Source organism: Hyla sarda, chromosome 4 (assembly GCF_029499605.1).
Source record: "Hyla sarda isolate aHylSar1 chromosome 4, aHylSar1.hap1, whole genome shotgun sequence".
NCBI classification, from domain to species: Eukaryota; Metazoa; Chordata; class Amphibia; order Anura; family Hylidae; genus Hyla; species Hyla sarda.
Window position 1 is genome coordinate 49667491 of NC_079192.1, and position 17953 is coordinate 49685443.

The following is a 17953-nucleotide window of genomic DNA, read 5'->3' on the forward strand; positions in this document are numbered from 1 at the left end:
TCCGGGAATATTAGTTACCCATCACGCTTGTAAAAGCTGCCTTGCAAAAATGTCAGGTTCTGCTGAACCCATTTGTTCTGCCTGCTCCACTGCTCCCCCAGACCCCCGTGCTATTTCTAACCCAGGTGCCCCTTCAGACCTGGTGGGTGCGGCCGCCCCTCCTGCCTGGGTTTCCTCCCTCTCCCAGTCTATATCCGACTTGGCATAAGTCTCCCGTTCTGTGGTGACTGCCTTGGAGAGGTCTACCCTTCACTGGCCCTCTAGAAGGTCCCGTTCCCCTTCTCACTACGCTTCGCATAAGCGTAATAGGGGTGTCTCCTCTCTGACTCTTCCCAGGAGTCTACTGGTAGGTACGGGCGTTCCTCTCGCAGGTCTCGTCTGATCTCTTCTTCAGGCCACACGCGTCACTCTTCTAGAGGACGTTCCTGTGGTCGCCGCTTTGGCTCTCCTGAACCACGTACCAGGTCGGAGTCTCCCTCTTCCAGGGCCACCTCCACTCGTTCGCACTCTCCTGGAGAGCTAGTGACCGAGGGTTCCGATACGGAGGACCGTTCGGACTAAGTGGACATGGTGAACTCATTGGTTATGGCCATAAGAGACACCTTTAACCTAGAGGAGCCAGGAACTTCGGACGCAGCTCCAGAAGTATCCTTTCATCGTGCCCGACCGTGTTCAGCTCTCATGCTGAATTTGAGGCCATTCTAGAATCTGCCTGGAAGCACCCTGAGAAGAAGTTTCAGGGACTGAAGAAAGTCCAAGCGCGATATCCTTTCTCCAAGGACCTTGTTTCCAAAGTGACTTCCTCTCCGTTGGTGGATCCTCCCGTTTCCCGCCTCTCTAAAGCTACTACTGTGCCGCTGGCAGATGTAGCGGCCTTCAAGGATCCTGCAGACAAAAAGTTGAGTTGTTAGCGAAGTATGCCTTTGAAGCAGCGGGTTCTTCCCTGCTCCCTGCCTTCGCCTCCACCTGGGTGTCTAAGGCCCTCCCGGTTTGGCAGTCCCAACTTCGTCAGGGCATTCTTTCAGGTTCTCCCCGAAGAACTGTCTGCTCTGCCCCTCCAATGTTCCAAAGCTGGAGATTTCCTGTGTTCTGCTTCCTTGCACCCAGCTCGCTGCGCTGCCTATGCCACCGGTAATCTAGTGGCCCTCCGTCATTCCATTTGGTTTAAAACTTGGAACGCGGACGCTGCATCTAAGAAGTCTCTCACCGAGATTACTTTTAATGGTTTCCGTCTTTTTGGCAAGCGCCTGGATGAGATTATCTCTGAGGTGACAGGGAGCAAGAGCTCTTTATTACCTCAAAACAAATCTAGCACTTCTTTCCGTAGGAAGTCTTCTTCCTTTCGGTCCTTTCGGACGTCTGGCCCCTTTAAAGTTTCCAACCAGGCGCCTCCACGGGACAAGAAGGTTCCCTTTTTCAAGGCCCGTCCCTCGTGGAAGTCGGACACCAACCGCCCCGACCGTTTTGCGGCCAAAGCGGGCAACCGCAAACCCACTTCTGCATGAAGGGACGCCCCAACCCGCAGCTTTTTTCCAGGTGGGAGGTCGTCTCTTGCTTTTTTGAGACGTTTGGACCACGCACATTCAGGACTCCTGGGTCAGGGACGTGGTGTCCAACGGATGCCGGATAGAATTTGCCTCCCTTCCGAGGGATCGTTTTTTCCAGTCCCATGCTCCCCGATATCCCTCGCTTGCGAGGGGATTTCGGGAGGCTCTTCAGTCCCTTCTCGTCCAGGGTGTCATTGTCCCAATTCCTTCAAGGGAACGCTTTCAGGGTCTTTATTCCAGTCTTTTCGTGGTTCCCAAGAAAAACGGTTCTGTGTGGCCAATCCTGGATCTCAAACGTCTCAACCACCATCTTCTTATCCACCATTTCCGAATGGAATCTCTCCGTTCGGTGGTGGCATCTGTGGATCAAGGGGAGTTTCTTTCCTCGGTGGACATCAAGGATGCCTACCTCCATGTGCCAATATTTCCCGGACACCAGCGGTACCTCCGCTTTGCGGTTCCGGAAGTTCATTATCAATTTGTGGCTCTCCCCTTCGGTCTGGCCACAACGCCACGAGTCTTTACCAAGATTCTGGCGCCTGTGGTAGCTCTGTTACGGTCAAGAGGGGTCTCAGTGATACCCTACTTGGACGACCTTCTCATCAAAGCCCCCACCAGAGCCCAGGCTCTGGAGAATGTGAGCCTCACTCTTCAGACCTTATGTCACTTCAGGTGGATGGTCAACCGAGACAAGTCAGTTCTTTCCCCCACCCAGTCTCTGGTCTTCTTGGGGCTTCAGTTCGACTCTGCCTCGGCTCGGATTCGCCTTCCGCCGGACAAACGTCTCGCCCTCTTGTCGGGAGTCCGCTCCCTCCGGACACCATCCCCGGTCTCCATCCATACTTGCATGGAATTCCTGGGTCGGATGGTGGCAGCCATGGAGGCCGTACCCTTTGCCCAGTTTCATTACCGTCCTCTTCAGCTGGCAATTCTTGCAGGATGGTACAGGTCTCCTCTCTCTCTCGATCGCAAGATTGTTCTCCCGCTCCGGACTCGGCGATCTCTGCGCTGGTGGCTCCGCTCCCTTCTTCTTCAGGGGCGTTCGTTCCTCCCCCTCCACTGACAGGTGGTCACAACGGATGCCAGCCTGTCGGGCTGGGGGGTGTTTTCAGGGATCATAGTTCAGGGCCTTTGGCCTCCCCAAGAAGCCCTTCTTTCCATAAACATTCTGGAACTGAGGGCAATTTATCTTTGTCTGAAGCATTGGGAGTCCCTGCTTCTGGGTCACCCAGTTGGACAATGCCACAGCTGTGGCATACATCAATAGGCAGGGCGGCACTCGCAGCTCAGCGGCCATGTCCGAGGTGTCAAAGATCCTCCTCTGGGCGGAACAAGTGGTTCCAGCCATTTCGGCGATTCACATTCCGGGAGTTCTCAATTGGGAAGCGGATTTCCTCAGTTGGTCCTCAGCCGACCCCGGAGAGGGGTCTCTTCTTCCGGAGGTGTTCGCGCAGATCTGCGACCTCTGGGGGACCCCGGACGTGGATCTCTTTGCGTCTTGACACAACCGGAAAGTTCCGAAGTTTGTGTCAAAGTCCAGGGACCCCCTGGCTCTAGCCGCAGATGCCTTAGTAATTCCTTGGTCTGGCTTTGTCCTGCCCTACCTGTTCCCTCCTCTCCCTCTCCTTCCCAGGGTTCTGAGGAAGCTCAAGGCAGAAGGAGTCCCCACCATTCTGGTGGCTCCAGACTGGCCTCGAAGGGCATGGTACGCCGACATGGTCTGGCTTCTGGATGACGTTCCGTTCCGCCTTCCTCTTCGTCCAGACCTACTGTCACAGGGTCCCCTTTGCCACCCCAATTTACAGTCGCTGCATTTGACGGCGTGGTGGTTGAGACTGCGGTTCTAAGAGCCAGCGGCTTCTCTTCCCAGGTTATTCGCACCATGCTTAGGGCTTGCAAGCCCTCCCCTGCGAAAATTTACCACCGTACCTGGCGGTCTTACTTCCGTTGGTGCGAAGCTCAATCTTTTTCTCCAGTTACCTTTTCCATGCCCCGTCTCCTTTCCTTTTTACAGTCGGGGTTGGAACTAGGGCTGGCTCTCAGTTACCTTAAGGGTCAGGTTTCGGCCCTTTCTATTCTTTTTCAGCGTCCTCTGGCTTCCAATTCTCATGTCCGGACCTTCCTCCAAGGAGTGGCACATGCGTCCCCTCCTTACTGGTCCCCTTCTCCCCCTTTGGACTTGAACTTTGTTCTAGGCGCTCTCCAGGGCGCACCCTTTGAGCCCCTTAGGGAGGTTCCCCTTTGCCTCCTTTCCTGGAAAGTGGTTTTTCTTATAGCTATTACCTCCATTAGGAGAGTTTCTGAACTGGCAGCTTTCTCCTGCCGTTCCCCTTTCCTGATAATTCATCAGGACAAGGTTGTTTTCCAACCAGATCCGTCTTTCTTACCTAAAGTCGTTTCGGCCTTTCATCTCAATGAGAACATCGTCCTTCCGTCCTTTTGTCCCGCTCCTTCCCATCCCAGGGAGCGCCTGCTTCACAAATTGGATGTGGTTCAAGCGGTTCGGACTTATCTTTCCGTCACCTCTTCCTTTCGTCAGTGCGATTCTTTTTACGTCCTTACGGAAAGCCGTCTGAAGGGACAGCCTGCTTCTAAGACCACCATTTCTCGGTGGATCCGTTGTGCTATTTTGGAAGCTTACCGCTGCAAGGGGAGGACCCCACCTTTTCAGGGTTTTTGCTCATTCCACCCGCTCTGTGGGAGCATCCTGGGCTCTCCGAAACAAGGCCTTGGCCTCGCAGATCTGTAAAACGGCCACTTGGTCGTCTTTGCACACTTTTTCGAAATTCTATCAGGTTCATACCTTCGCATCGGCTGATGGTAGTCTGGGCCGTAAAGTGTTGCAGGCGGCGGTGGTACAGCCGACTGCCTGACCTTTTTATTCTCTGCCCACCCAAGGGATGGCTTTGGTACGTCCCAGAGTCTGTGTCCCCCTATGGAGCCGATAGAGAAAAGGAGATTTTTTAGACTTACAGTAAAATCTCTTTCTCGAAGGATCCATTGGGGGACACAGCTCCCGCCCCTTTTCTGGGGTTCCTTTTCGGATATCTGTCCGAGGGAGTGTTCAGTTATTGTTTCTTCGGATTCTCGGACAGTTCATGTTTTTTTTTTTCTTTGACCTGTCGGTCTCCTCCTATTGCTCTGAGACTAAACTGAATTGCTCAGTGGCCTGGAGGCGGGTATATCCTGCTGGGAGGAGCCGACTTTTTGGTTACCATAGTGTCAACCTCCTGGAGACAGTAGCATATACCCAGAGTCACCACAAAACAAAGAGAGCGGCACTCCAAGTACGTGTAACCCCGTGCGGGTGTATTTATTCACACATCTGTAGAAAAGCGCTTTTCTACAGATGTGTGAATAAATACATCCGCACGGGGTTACACGTACTTGGAGTGCCGCTCTCTTTGTTTTGTGGTGAATTACTTGGGGCCTGAGTCGGACCCTGGAGCTGAGCACCCAACAGGATCTGGAATCCTTGGCAACAGCCACGCATGGTGCTTCTTCATTTGGATTGTTTCTTCATATACCCAGAGTCTGTGTCCCTCACAGAAAGAGATTTTACGGTAAGTCTAAAAAATCTCCTTTTTCCTGTTATTTTTCTAGGTTGGGTGACAGGAGCATGGCGCTGCCTGATCTCCTACATGCGACAAAGGGGCACATAACATAAGAGTATGAGCCGTTAACCCCTTATCGCCACTTGCCAGTGCTTGGAGGTTGTGGTCTGGGTCCCCCACTGCCCCTGCTCGTCTCTTTTTGGCAGCCTGGCATGATGCAGCCATCAAGGGGTAAGTATGTGGCAAATGAGGTGAGTATGCTCCCCCCCCAATTAACCGGTCCCCCCAGACGAACAAGCAATAGTAGCTCTGCTTCTGGAGCTGTATTTGGGGTCCGGGCGGTGAGGGGTTAACCCTCGCTATTTTATTTAGGCAGCTTCTGCTGCATCCCTGGTCTTCAATTACCATGGTGGGGGGTTATGAGGGAGCTACTCCAACATTCTCCCCTGGCTTTCTGCAACACCACCCAGGTGCTCGTGGTGGGCCCCTGGATAGGGGTTTTGGGTCTGCAGATGTTCAGATCTTCTATCTTCTGCACCATGCCTCTCTAGAGCTGGTATCTGTCTCTTTTTTTTTTTCCAGTAGTTTTCTGGTCTCCACCTTATGTGCGCACCTCGTGGTCAGTCGTACTCTGCTCTCTCTGGTGTTTTTCCGCCGTGTTCTCTTGAATAGGTTGATTCTGGACGAGGTTCTTTTGTTGTGCCCTTTTCCATTTTTGTTTTCCAGCCAGGCTAGCCCTCTGTCTGGTTCTCTGTTCCTTAGAGTTGATTTTATACCTCCTTCCTTTTCTTATTTCTCTATATGGCCCATAGGTTTAGAGTGTCTGCGACGGACTGTCCCTTCCTTTGGCGTCCCAGTCCGCAGGCCTTACGGACAAGTGGGCTCTGTCTCGGGACTGATTCCCTTTCACTGGGGTTGTTATTCCCACCCTAGAGGACTTCTTTTGTATGTCCCATCAGTATAGGTGTTCCCCAATGAAGAGCGACCGAGAAAAGGAGATTTTTTTCGCACTCTTACCGTAAAATCTCTTTCTCATAGCCTTCATTGGGGGACACCGCACCCACCCATTTTTTTCATTTTTTGTTCAGATATTCTTTTCCGTTTATAGTTTTTCTTTTTTATCCGGGATTCATTTTCTTTTCCAGTAATTATTTTTTTTTTTTTATCCGGGATTCTTTTCTAGGGTCCTTCAGACATATTTCTTTGTTGACTTCTCCTACTGCTTTGTGACAAAACTGATTACATCACTTCCAGTGGGCGGGCATATCCTGCCAGGAAGGAGCTGACATTTGTGTCTAGTGTCAGCGTCTCCTAGTGGCACGAGCATATACCCATCAGTATAGGTGTCCTCCTAATGAAGGCTACGAGAGAGAGATTTTACGGTGACAACAAGAAAATCTCCTTATTAGTTTCATAAGAGAAGAGAATTTTTTTTTGCCATAATGCCTAGATCGGAGTGCTACAGTGATGGTTGACATCACTGCCAGAGTGACCATTGGGTTCTTGTTAACTTCTTACCAAGACTCTTTTCTTCCCCGATTACTTAGGCTCCTTGCCTGCTCTCCATTACTGTTATTACCCCACTTGGCTACATAGCGTTAATTTTAAAGCCAGAACTAAAGTTGTATCCATAGCATTCCATACAACCCCACCCATAAAGGTTACCAACTTTCTCCTTGACCCCAATGCCCATTTTTTCTTTGCCAACTGTAATTTAGCCAGTCAACTGCTTGTGTTAAAACAGTTGTCACAGATTGTACTACTACTACTAGTACTGCACACTTTAGCATATGGCTACAAACAATCCTAGTAATAATTGGTTTTACATGATATTATTTTTTTTATATATATATATTTTTATTAAACATTTTATGAAATTAACAAAAAACAGAAAAGAATCAACCAACATATATGATATTATTAAAGTGTGCCATAGCCTGCTGGACTTAATTAATGGCAATCACAAATAATACAAACAGAAGGACTTTTATGAATAGATAATTAAGGTGGGTCGACATCTGGTGTATCCACTCCATGAGAAATGATGCTCCCGGTTTGTTTCTGCTATATGTACACCTTCTGAATCTCTTACAGATTTGACCTCAGACGTTCTGGAGGCGTTTTACCAATACTACTCTTTACCGTATTACCTTCCTTTGCCCTTGTCCACCACGTCTCTCTGTTCCCAAGTCTTTCTTCATGAATATATCTCATCCACAACACTCCCAAGTCTTTCCCTGGTCCTGGAAAACCTTAAAACATCAAGGAACTTAAAACATCATTCTCATTGATGCTGGTGGGTAAGAGTCCGTGCAAGATGGGCATACGATTAAGTGTTGAGAACTGAGCTTGCACCACCTCTTCTCTCGGCATTCAGTATTGTAATCTTATTCATGTAGAACTGGAGAGGTGTGGGTCCGGCACTGCAAAACTAGGGTCTGTTGTAGGAATGCGGGTTACATAGTATGGTTGAAAAAAGACATACGTCCATCAAGTTCAACCAGGGAATTGAAGGGAAGGGTGTAAGGGGAAGGGATGTAGTTTTATAATTCTGCATAAGCATTAATGTTATTTTGTTCCAGGAATGTATCTAACCCTGTTTTAAAGCTGTTAATTGTTCCTGCTGTGACCAGTTCCTGAAGTAGACTGTTCCATAAATTCATAGTTCTTATGGTAAAGAAGGCGTGTCGCCCCTTTAGACTAAACCTTTTCTTCTCCAGACGGAGGGAGTGCCCCCTCGTCCTTTGGGGGGGTTTAACTTGGAAAAGTTTTTCTCCATATTTTTTGTATGGGCCATTTATATACTTATATACGTTTATCATATCCCCCCTTAAACGTCTCTTCTCAAGACTAAACAATTGTAACTCCTTTAATTGTTCCTCGTAGCTAAAATGTTCCATGCCCCATATTAGTTTAGTCGCACGTCTCTGCACCCTTTCCAGCTCTGCAGTGTCCCTTTTATGGACTGGTGACCAAAACTGAACAGCATATTCCAGGTGAGGCCGTACCAATGCTTTATAAAGGGGGGAGTATTATGTCCCTGTCCCTTGAGTCCATACCTCTTTTGATACATGACAATATCCTGCTGGCTTTGGAAGCAGCAGCCTGACATTGCATGCTATTCTGAAGTCTGTGATCTACAAGTACACCCAGATCCTTCTCTACCAATGACTCTGCCAGTTTAATCCCCCCTAAGACATACGACGCATGCATGTTATTAGCACCCAGATGCATAACTTTACGTTTATCCACATTGAACCTCATTTGCCAAGTGGATGCCCAGACACTTAGTCTATCCAAGTCATCTTGTAACTTATGCACATCCTCTATAGACTGTACTGTGCTACAAAGCTTGGTGTCATCTGCAAAGATAGAAACAGAGCTGTTAATACCATCCTCTATATCATTGATAAATAAATTAAACAACAGCGGGCCCAGTACAGAACCTTGGGGTACACCACTAATAACCGTGAACCAATCAGAGTACGAATTATTGACCACCACTCTCTGGGTATGATCCATGAGCCAGTGTTCAATCCAGTTAAAAACTAAAGTTTCCAAACCCAAAGACCTTAACTTACCTGTCAGACAACTATGAGGGACAGTATCAAATGCTTTAGCAAAATCCAGAAACACTATATCCACAGCCATTCCTCTGTCAAGGCTTCTACTCACATCTTCATAAAAGCAAATTAGATTGGTTTGACAACTTCTATCCTTAGTAAACCCATGCTGGCTATCACTTATAATACAATTATCCCCTATGTATTCCTGTATGTAATCCTGTATAAGTCCTTCAAACAATTTACCCACAATGCATGTTAAACTTACCGGTCTATAATTGCCTGGCGAAGACCTAGAGCCCTTCTTGAAGATTGGCACCACATTCGCCTAGTGCCAGTCCCTTGGAACAATACCAGACACCAGAGAATCTCTAAATATCATGAACAAGGGTACAGATATTACTGAACTTACCTCTCTAAGAACTCTTGGGTGTAGTCCATCCGGTCCTGGAGATTTGCTTACATTTACTTTACTTACCCTTTACCATTTCTACATTAAGCCAGTTCAGTACATTACATGATGTGTTACCAGCACTGACCTGTCCAATATCAGCTCCTCCTTCTTCCATAGTATATACAGAACTAAAGAACCCATTCAGTAGCTCCGCCTTCTCTTGATCGCCCGTGACAACCTCCCCATTATCATTATTAAGGGGTCCTACATGCTCTGTCCTTTGTTTTTTTGTATTTATATATCTAAAAAAAATATTTAGGATTAGCTTTGCTTTCTTTGGCCACCTGTCTCTCATTTAGAATTTTTGCTGTTTTTATTACATTTTTACAGATTTTATTAAGCTCCTTGTACTGTTTAAATGTTATAGCTGACAAATCAGATTTGTATTTTTTGAAGGCTATTTTTTTGTTGTTTATTGCTCTTTTAACATCATTTGTCAGCCATGTAGGATTTAGTTTTAATCGTTTATATTTGTTCCCCTTTGGTATATATTTAGCTGTATAGTTATTTAGAGTTGATTTAAAAATTTCCCATTTACCTTCTGTATCAGTATTTGACAACACCTCCCCCCAATCTATGTCCTGTAGTGCAGCTCTCAGCCCAGGGAAATTTGCCTTTTTAAAGTTATATGTTTTTGCCTTCCCCATCTGTCTTTGTTTTCTACATTTTAAGTCAAAAGCAACTATATTGTGGTCGCTATTACCAAGGTTTTCCCGCACAGTTACATTACTAACCAGCTCTGTGTTGTTGGAAATGATCAGATCCAACAAGGCATCACTTCTTGTTGGGTCCTCCACAAACTGGCCCATGAAATTATCCTGCAATAAATTTAGGAATTTTCTCCCCTTTGTAGTTTTAGCCAACCCTGGATCCCAATCTATATCTGGATAGTTAAATCTCCCATTATTACCAATCTACCTGCCCGGGCGGCCCTCTCTATTTGTTTATACAGCTGACCTTCTATCTCTTCAGTGATATTGGGGGGTCTGTAGATTACACCAAATACAATTTTTTCAGTCTTTCCCTCCTTTTGTAATTCTACCCACAATGATTCCACATCCTCAAAATCATCACACAATATGGCATCGTTCACACTGACTTTCATACCACTTCTAACATACAGACAGACTCCACCACCTTTTCTGTTCATTCTATCCTTGCGAAACAATGTAAACCCCTGCAGATTAACAGCCCAGTCATGCGAGGAGTCCAGCCATGTCTCAGTGACCCCAACTATATCAATATGTTCCTCCAGTATCAAGGCCTCAAGCTCCCCCATTTTATTTGCTAGGCTTCTGGCATTTGTGAACATACACTTTACATTTCCATTAAGTTTTACACATATAGTCTCACTAATGGGTTTTTCTGAGTTATTGGGGTTAATGTTATTATTTGAGTTATAAGGGCTAATTGTACTATTTAAGTTATTGGGGCTAATGGGATTTTTTGTGTTATTGGGTCTAACGTTATTATTTAAGTTATTGGGGCTAATGGTATTTTTTGAGTTAATGGGGCTTATTGTAGTTATTGAGTTATTGGGTCTAATGGAATTCTTTGAATTATTGGGATTACAATTTTTTGGGCTATATTTATTATTACGGCTGGTTTGTAACCCATGGATCTCCTTATCCACTGCTCTTAACCTCCCCCCACAGGACTCCTCTCCACCCACCATTATGTCCTGACGCCTCTTTAACCTATCCATCCCACTGTCTGCTTTCTTTGGTTTATTATCCTCCCCCCACTCACCTAGTTTAAATACTCTGCCACCCCTTCCAGGATTCTCTCCCCTAGCACAGCGGACCCCCTTCCATTCAGGTGCAAATTATCCGTAGAATAGAGTTTGCACCCCAACGATAAGTCAGCCCAGTGCTCTAAAAACCCAAACCCTTCCCCCTTACACCACGACTTAAGCCATGCATTTAAGTCCCTAAGCTCCCACTGTCTTTCCTGCATTGCGCACGGCGCAGGAAGTATTCCAGAGAACACAACCTTAGAGGTCCTTCCCTTCAGCTTGGCACGTAGTTCCTTGTAATTATTCTTCAAGGACCTCCACCTTGTATTCTGTCGTTGGTTCCCACATGGACCACGACAGCTGGGTCATCCCCAGCCCCCCCTAGTAATTTGTCCACCCTTTCCACCACATGCCGAACCCTGGCACCAGGGAGACAGCAAACCATTCAGTTGAGGTGGTCTAGGCGACAAATTATTCTATCCGTCTTCCTGATTATAGAATCCCCTACCACAACGAACTGTCTTGGCCTACCTGCGTTACCATCCCCCACACTACTAGTTGAGCTGTTTAGTTACCGTGCAGGTAGTTGAGCTGGTTAGTTACCGTGCAGGTAAGGCATAGGTGTGGATGTCGGTGATGCAACTCAAATCAAGAGGCAGAATCCATGAAAAGAAGAGTCAGAGAGAAATGCACTCACCATCCACAGGCTTTATTTGCTGGAGTACGAGCACATACAGCGGAGGCAGGGGCACAACGGCACCATTGTGCCCCTGCCTCCGCTGTATGTGCCCGTACTCCAGCAAATAAAGTCTATGGATGGTGAGTGCATTTCTCTCTGACTCTTCTTTTCATGTAATCTTATTCATAGTCTCACCTGCAGTCCGTTTTGGAAGCCTACATAGAGGTAATTATGAAAGAATGTCCAAGCTATTGATATATTTTGATGATCTATTTAGAGGCTAAGCTTATAGAAAATAGACTTTCAGATCTCACAGGATCCCGGGTCCATCCTGATCTAGTGGGATTAGTATGAAAGCCAGAAGCGCAGAACAATATTCGCCACACCTTCTTGAATATAAACTATTCCCAATGGCATAATATTCTCTTGTTTCTGCTTTCACTTGACACGGAGAAGCCCTTTGATTGCATGGACTGGGGTTTACTGGAGGCCACTCTAGAGCAAATTGGTCTTGGTATCAAGATGGTGACTCGCATAATGGCTCTCTCTTCATTGCTCCATTTGACATTGGTAATAGTACGGGGAAGGCCTGTCCCTTGTTGCTGCTCCACAATGTTCTCTGTATGAAGCATCTTCTCAAAGCTATCCGACAGAACCCGGATATAAAGGGCCTTTAAAGGACTCATCAGTATCACCCGCACTAACCTGTCATACAGGCTTGTAGTGCGGGTGATACTGATCAAAATGATACATACGGCGTCCCGAACCGTCCAGCCATAATTCCACATTTTCTGTATATTCAAATAAGGTCCTTGGGGCATGGGCGGAGCTACGCCCCGAGCTCCAGGCACTCTGACATAATTTTTTCCGGGCAAGTGATTTGCTTGACTCATGCATATTCATAATCCCCCTCTCTGCTAGCACGGCCGTGTTACTGTACAGCACATGCACCGCTTCCAGGTGTACCCAGGAGGCGGAGCATACGCAGTACAGTAACACAGCCGAGTGCATGGAGCTTGACCCAAGCTCCATGCACTCGGCTGTGTTACTGTACGGCGTATGTCCATGCCGCAATGACAGCTTAAATCACTCAAATACTACATCTTGTGTACAGCCCAAGAAATTAACTTCAAGATTCTGACCAAAGGGTACAGGGTCCCAACCCCCTCACTCATATTTATTGGTGTCTGACAACTGTTGGCGGTGTGGTAACATAGGTGGTACCATGAAACATGTATAGCTGATTTGTCCTTATGACCTGGCCTCATTCTTATTTTCATTGCTTCCTGCTTCTCTTTCATACTGGACTGCATAAATGATTAGGTTTTTCCTCCTCGCAGTGAGGACGGTTATCCGGTGTATATGGAAATCTTTTCTGCTACATGAAGTGACCAAAAATCAGCAATTCTATACCTATACAGGTAAGTGATAGAAAAATTAAAAACAATGAGGATAACACAAAACGAAAGTATTTACAGTGGTCCCTCAACATACGTCGGTAATCCGTTCCAAATGAACCTTCGTTTGTTGAAACCATCGTATGTTGAGGGATGCGTGCAATGTAAAGTATATTAAGGATATACTAACGTGTCCCCGCCGCTCCGGACCCGTCACCGCTGCCCTGGATGTCGCCCTCCATCGCTGTCGCCGCGTCCCCGGGGTGTCCCCGTCGCTCCGGAACGTCTCTGCTGCCCGGGATCCTCGCTCTCCGTCACTGCCATCACTTCACTACGCACGCCGTTCCTATTGGATGACAGGACGGCATGCGCGATGACGTGATGACGTTGAAGGAGAGCACCGGTGTAGCAGGGGACTCCGAAGAGAGGACGTGCCTGAGCCCCGAGGACATGTAAGTGATCGGCTGGGCACACGGCGCTCCGTAAACGGCTATCTGGACATATAAAAGCATCGTATGTTGATGCTGCCTTCAACATGCGATGGCCTCTGAGAGGCCATTGTATCTTGAAATGATCGTATGTCTGGGCCATCGTAGGTCAGGGGGGTCACTGTACATAGAAAAAAAGACAGAGACAAAATAGATTATGAAAGTGACCGGATTTTCAATTGGCAGCAAGAAAAAGAACCAAGGAGAAGAACACCAAGAAGAAGGAATCAAAAAACCAGAACAAAAATTTGAGACTACTGGACATCGGTTAGTGCTTCCAGTGCCACAGAAGAACATACCATCAGAGAGGACCAATTCTCTGATACACAGATCGAGGATCCAAAAAAACGTCAGAGCCCCACCAGAAAACGTATCAGGCGGGGCAGAAACAACAAAAAAAACTAAGACCAAAAAGGCAGGTAATATGGAACAGAAGATAATAAACCCCTCTACAGTTATTAATCTATCCAACACCCTACTAGACAATGACTGTACCCGGTACAACTGATACTAGCTACCTCTGTATTATTATTGTCTATCTGGTTCTGCTACTTTTTGACTTGGCTTTTGACTACTCTTTGGCTCTCCGTTATTGTACTCCGCTCTCTCCTGACTTTGACTCGGCTCATTGACTTCGTATTTAGTGTGTGTGTGTTTAGTGTTCTTGCACACAAAAGTTAGTTAGTCTTGTCGACCATTTTGGTAAAGTTACAGAACATACACAAGATGCTCCTCAGAATGGCACCTTTCCATCCTGCCTCGCGGGTTGGACTGCTTTCTAGGTTGGGACATGAACCTAGGACCACGAGACTGGGCCCCCTCCATTGGGTTAACGTGAGTGTTCCAAGAGACCTGGGACAAATGGGACTCTGTGATGGTCAGGCTCACTGTGACCTCCACTTGTACCGCAGCAGCTTGCGCCACTGGGGGATGAACTGTCAGTGCCTGTTGGGACGGCCAAACCTCCGCAACAGCTGGAGTAGGCCGAGGCACTTTCGTTGGTGCCCACTGATTAGGCCAGACCTCCTTGCCCCTAGGAGGAGGCCTCCAATGTGCTGGACACAGACACTGGGACACTTGACTGGACTTGACCTCAGCAGAAGCAGAAGAGAAAAGAGAGCGATGCAGCCCCTCCCCTTGTTATATAGGGGGGCTGTGCAAGGAGCCCATAGGTTACTTGGGGAGTCACCTGGTCACTGGAGCCTTCTGGGTAACAATCATGTGGTACAAACATTAACCATTTGCCGTCTAAGGACGAGCTGGCTCGTCCTGAGATGGCAACTGTTGTATGGCGCGGGCTCCCGACTCGAGCCTGCGTCAAACGGCCGGCCCCCAGCTGATTTCTGTAGTTTGGGTCCGGCGTTAATAGCCGACATATGACAATTGACGAGGCCGGCTATAAACCCCTTAGATCGCCACTGCCAAAGTTGACAGCGGCGTCCAAAGGGACATTTAAACCATCCCTAGTGGTCCAGTAGGGTGGATCGCCCCCCGCAGCGAGATCGCGGGGGGCGATCCACTGCTGAGGTAGCCGGCTGCTGTGCTGTGAATGATAAAGCCTAAGGGGACTAAAAGTGTAAAAAAAAAGTTAAATAAAAAGTTTTAAAAAAACACCATTAACTCCTACCTTATTAAAAGTTTAAATCATCCCCCTTTTCCCAAATTCCATATGTAACCATAATAAAAATAAACATATGCGGTATCGCCGTGTGCGTAAATATCCAAACTATAAAAATATATTGTTAATTAAACGGCACAGTCAATGGCGTACGGGCAAAAAAATTCCAAAGTCTAAAATAGCGTATTTTTGGTCACTTTTTATATCATGAAAAAATGAATAAAAAGCAATCAAAAAGTCTGATCATGGCACTGCTAAAAACATGGCACTGCTAAAAACTTCAGATCACAGCGCAAAAAATAAGCCCTCATACCGCCCCATACATGGAAAAAAGTTATAGGGTCAGAAGGTGACAATTTTAAACATAAATTTTCCTGCATGTAGTTATGATTTTTTCCAGAAGTAAGACAAAATCGAACCTATATCAGTAGGGTATCATTTTAATCATATGGACCTAGAGAATAAAGAAAAGATGTCATTTTTACCGAAAAATGTACTGCGTAGGAACAGAAGCCCCCAAAATTTACAAAATGGTGTTTTTTCTTAAAATTTGTTACACAATGATTTTTTTTTGTTTCGCTTTAGATTGATGTCATAAACAAAGTAGAATTGGTGGCACAAAAAAATAAGCCATCATATGGATTTTTTGGTGCAAAATTGAATAGGTTATGATTTTTTAAAGGTAAGGAGGAAAAAACAAAAGTGCGAAAATGGAAAAATGCTCGGTCCTTAAGGGGTTAAAGAGATATTACACTCATAATACCTAACTTATATACATGGGGGATACCTCTGCAGGGGGACCCAGGGGACATGCAGGGACTTTGCCTGACAGGGCAGAAGGACAGTACGGGGCCATATCATCCCGTACTGGGACACCACAGTTGCTCTACAACACGATGCCCTGGCCAGTGTTTCTCAAGCGCGGTCCTCAAGTCTCCCCAACAGGTCAAGTTTTTTGGATTTCCTTAGTCTTTCACAGGTGATATAATTATGGTCAGTGAATCGGGCATCACCACAATTATATCACCTGTGAAAGACTAAGGAAATCCTGAAAACATGACCTGTTGGAGGTGCTTGAGGACTGCGCTTGAGAAACACAGTCGTAGACTGTAAGAAGATTGCCAAGACTGTGAAACTGAGCTGCAGCAGGATGGGCAAGACCATACAGCAGTTTCACAGGACAGGCTCCGCCTTGGTCATTAAGTGCACATACTAAGAGTCATATCCAGAGGTTGTCTTGGGAAATAGACATAGGAATTCTGCCAGCATTGCTGCAAAGGTTTAACAGGTCTGCACGGCTGTCGTCCCATAAGGAAGCCTCTTTTAAAGGTCATCTGTGGCAGAAAAAAAATTATCCCCTCTCCACAGGATAGGGAATAAGTGTTTGATCGCGGGGGGTCCGACCACTGGAACCCCCCGCAATCTCCTGTGCAGGAGGTGTGCCGGCCGCAGCATAACAAACACTTTAATGCCCAGGACGGGAAGGGGGTAAATAAACCGAGAAAAACCTCCAAACCCCAGTCACCGAGGTGACGGGGTAAAAAACCCCTACTGAAAATTCCCTCCCTAACTATATAAAACTTCACTTTTATTGTACTATTATTAAAAGGTCCCCTGTAGTGATTAAAAATTGCAGACTGTTCCCTCAACTATTATTTATTCTCCTATCTGGAGATCACAGTATTTTGTACTTGACAGTGGCTGCAGGACACGCCTCCTCCATGTAGTTCTATGGGAGAAGCAGGGAGGCACTCCCCGCCTCTCCCATAGAACTGTATGGGGAGGGGGCGTGGAGGTGGCGTAATGTCGACCTCTCTAGTTCGACACTACGCGCATTAGCACTCTCACTGAGCGCTAATGCAGGGGGGTCCCAGCAGTCGGAACCCCACGATCAAACAGTTATCCCCTATCCTTTGGATAGGGGATAAGTGTTATAATGCTGCAGATATCCATTAAAGATAAAGCAAAAGAAGGATTATATGGACATGGATTACTGGAACCATATCCTGAGGTTTAATGAGACCAAGATAAATTTATTTGGTTCAGATGGTGTTAAACGTGTGTGAAGGCAACCAGGTGAGGAGAACAAAGACAAGTGTGTCTTGCCTACAGTCAAGCATGGTGGTGGGAGTGTTGTGGTCTGGGGCTACATGAATGCTGCTGGCACTGGGGAGCTACAGTTCATTTAGGGAACCATGAGCCAACATGTACTGTGACATACTGAGCCAAAACATGATCCCCTCCCTTCAGAGACTGGGCCGCAGGGCAGTATTCCTACATCATAATGACCCTAAGGCTAGGTTCACACTGCGGAATCTTCGGCCAGAAAATTTCCTCCCAGAATTTCCGAGTGAATCAGTCGGCGCTAGGACCGCGCGGACACTGCAGTCTCCAATAGACTGCAATGTGTTCCGCAAGTATTTCCGCCTGAAGAAAGAGCAACGCCATTCTTCAGGCGGAAATTTCCATGAAGGTTTTCCGTTCACAAATTCCGCTTCACAAATTCCGCTTCACAAATTCCGAAGTGTGAATTTGTGAACGGAAACCCATTCACTACACTATACATTTTAGTAAGTGGAATTTCTGCCTGCAATTTCAAAGCGGAATTGCAGGAAGAAATTCCGTAGTCTGAACCTAGCCTAACACACCTCCAAAATAGACCACTGCCTTGCTAAAGAAGCTGAGGGTGAGGGTATGTTCTCACTGAGTAATGTGAAGAATTCTGCCGTCCGGCACTGAAATACATCACCATTGACGGCAATGCAGGGCTTGGGGACTTCTGCGCAAAAAATTATCTGCCTGGATCAATTTCAGCAGAGGAATTATCTGCCGCTGAAATTCCTCAGCGTGAACGGGTCTCGCGGAAATTTACTTCCATTGTTGGGAAGGGGTTAATGGTTTATGGACAAAGAATAAGT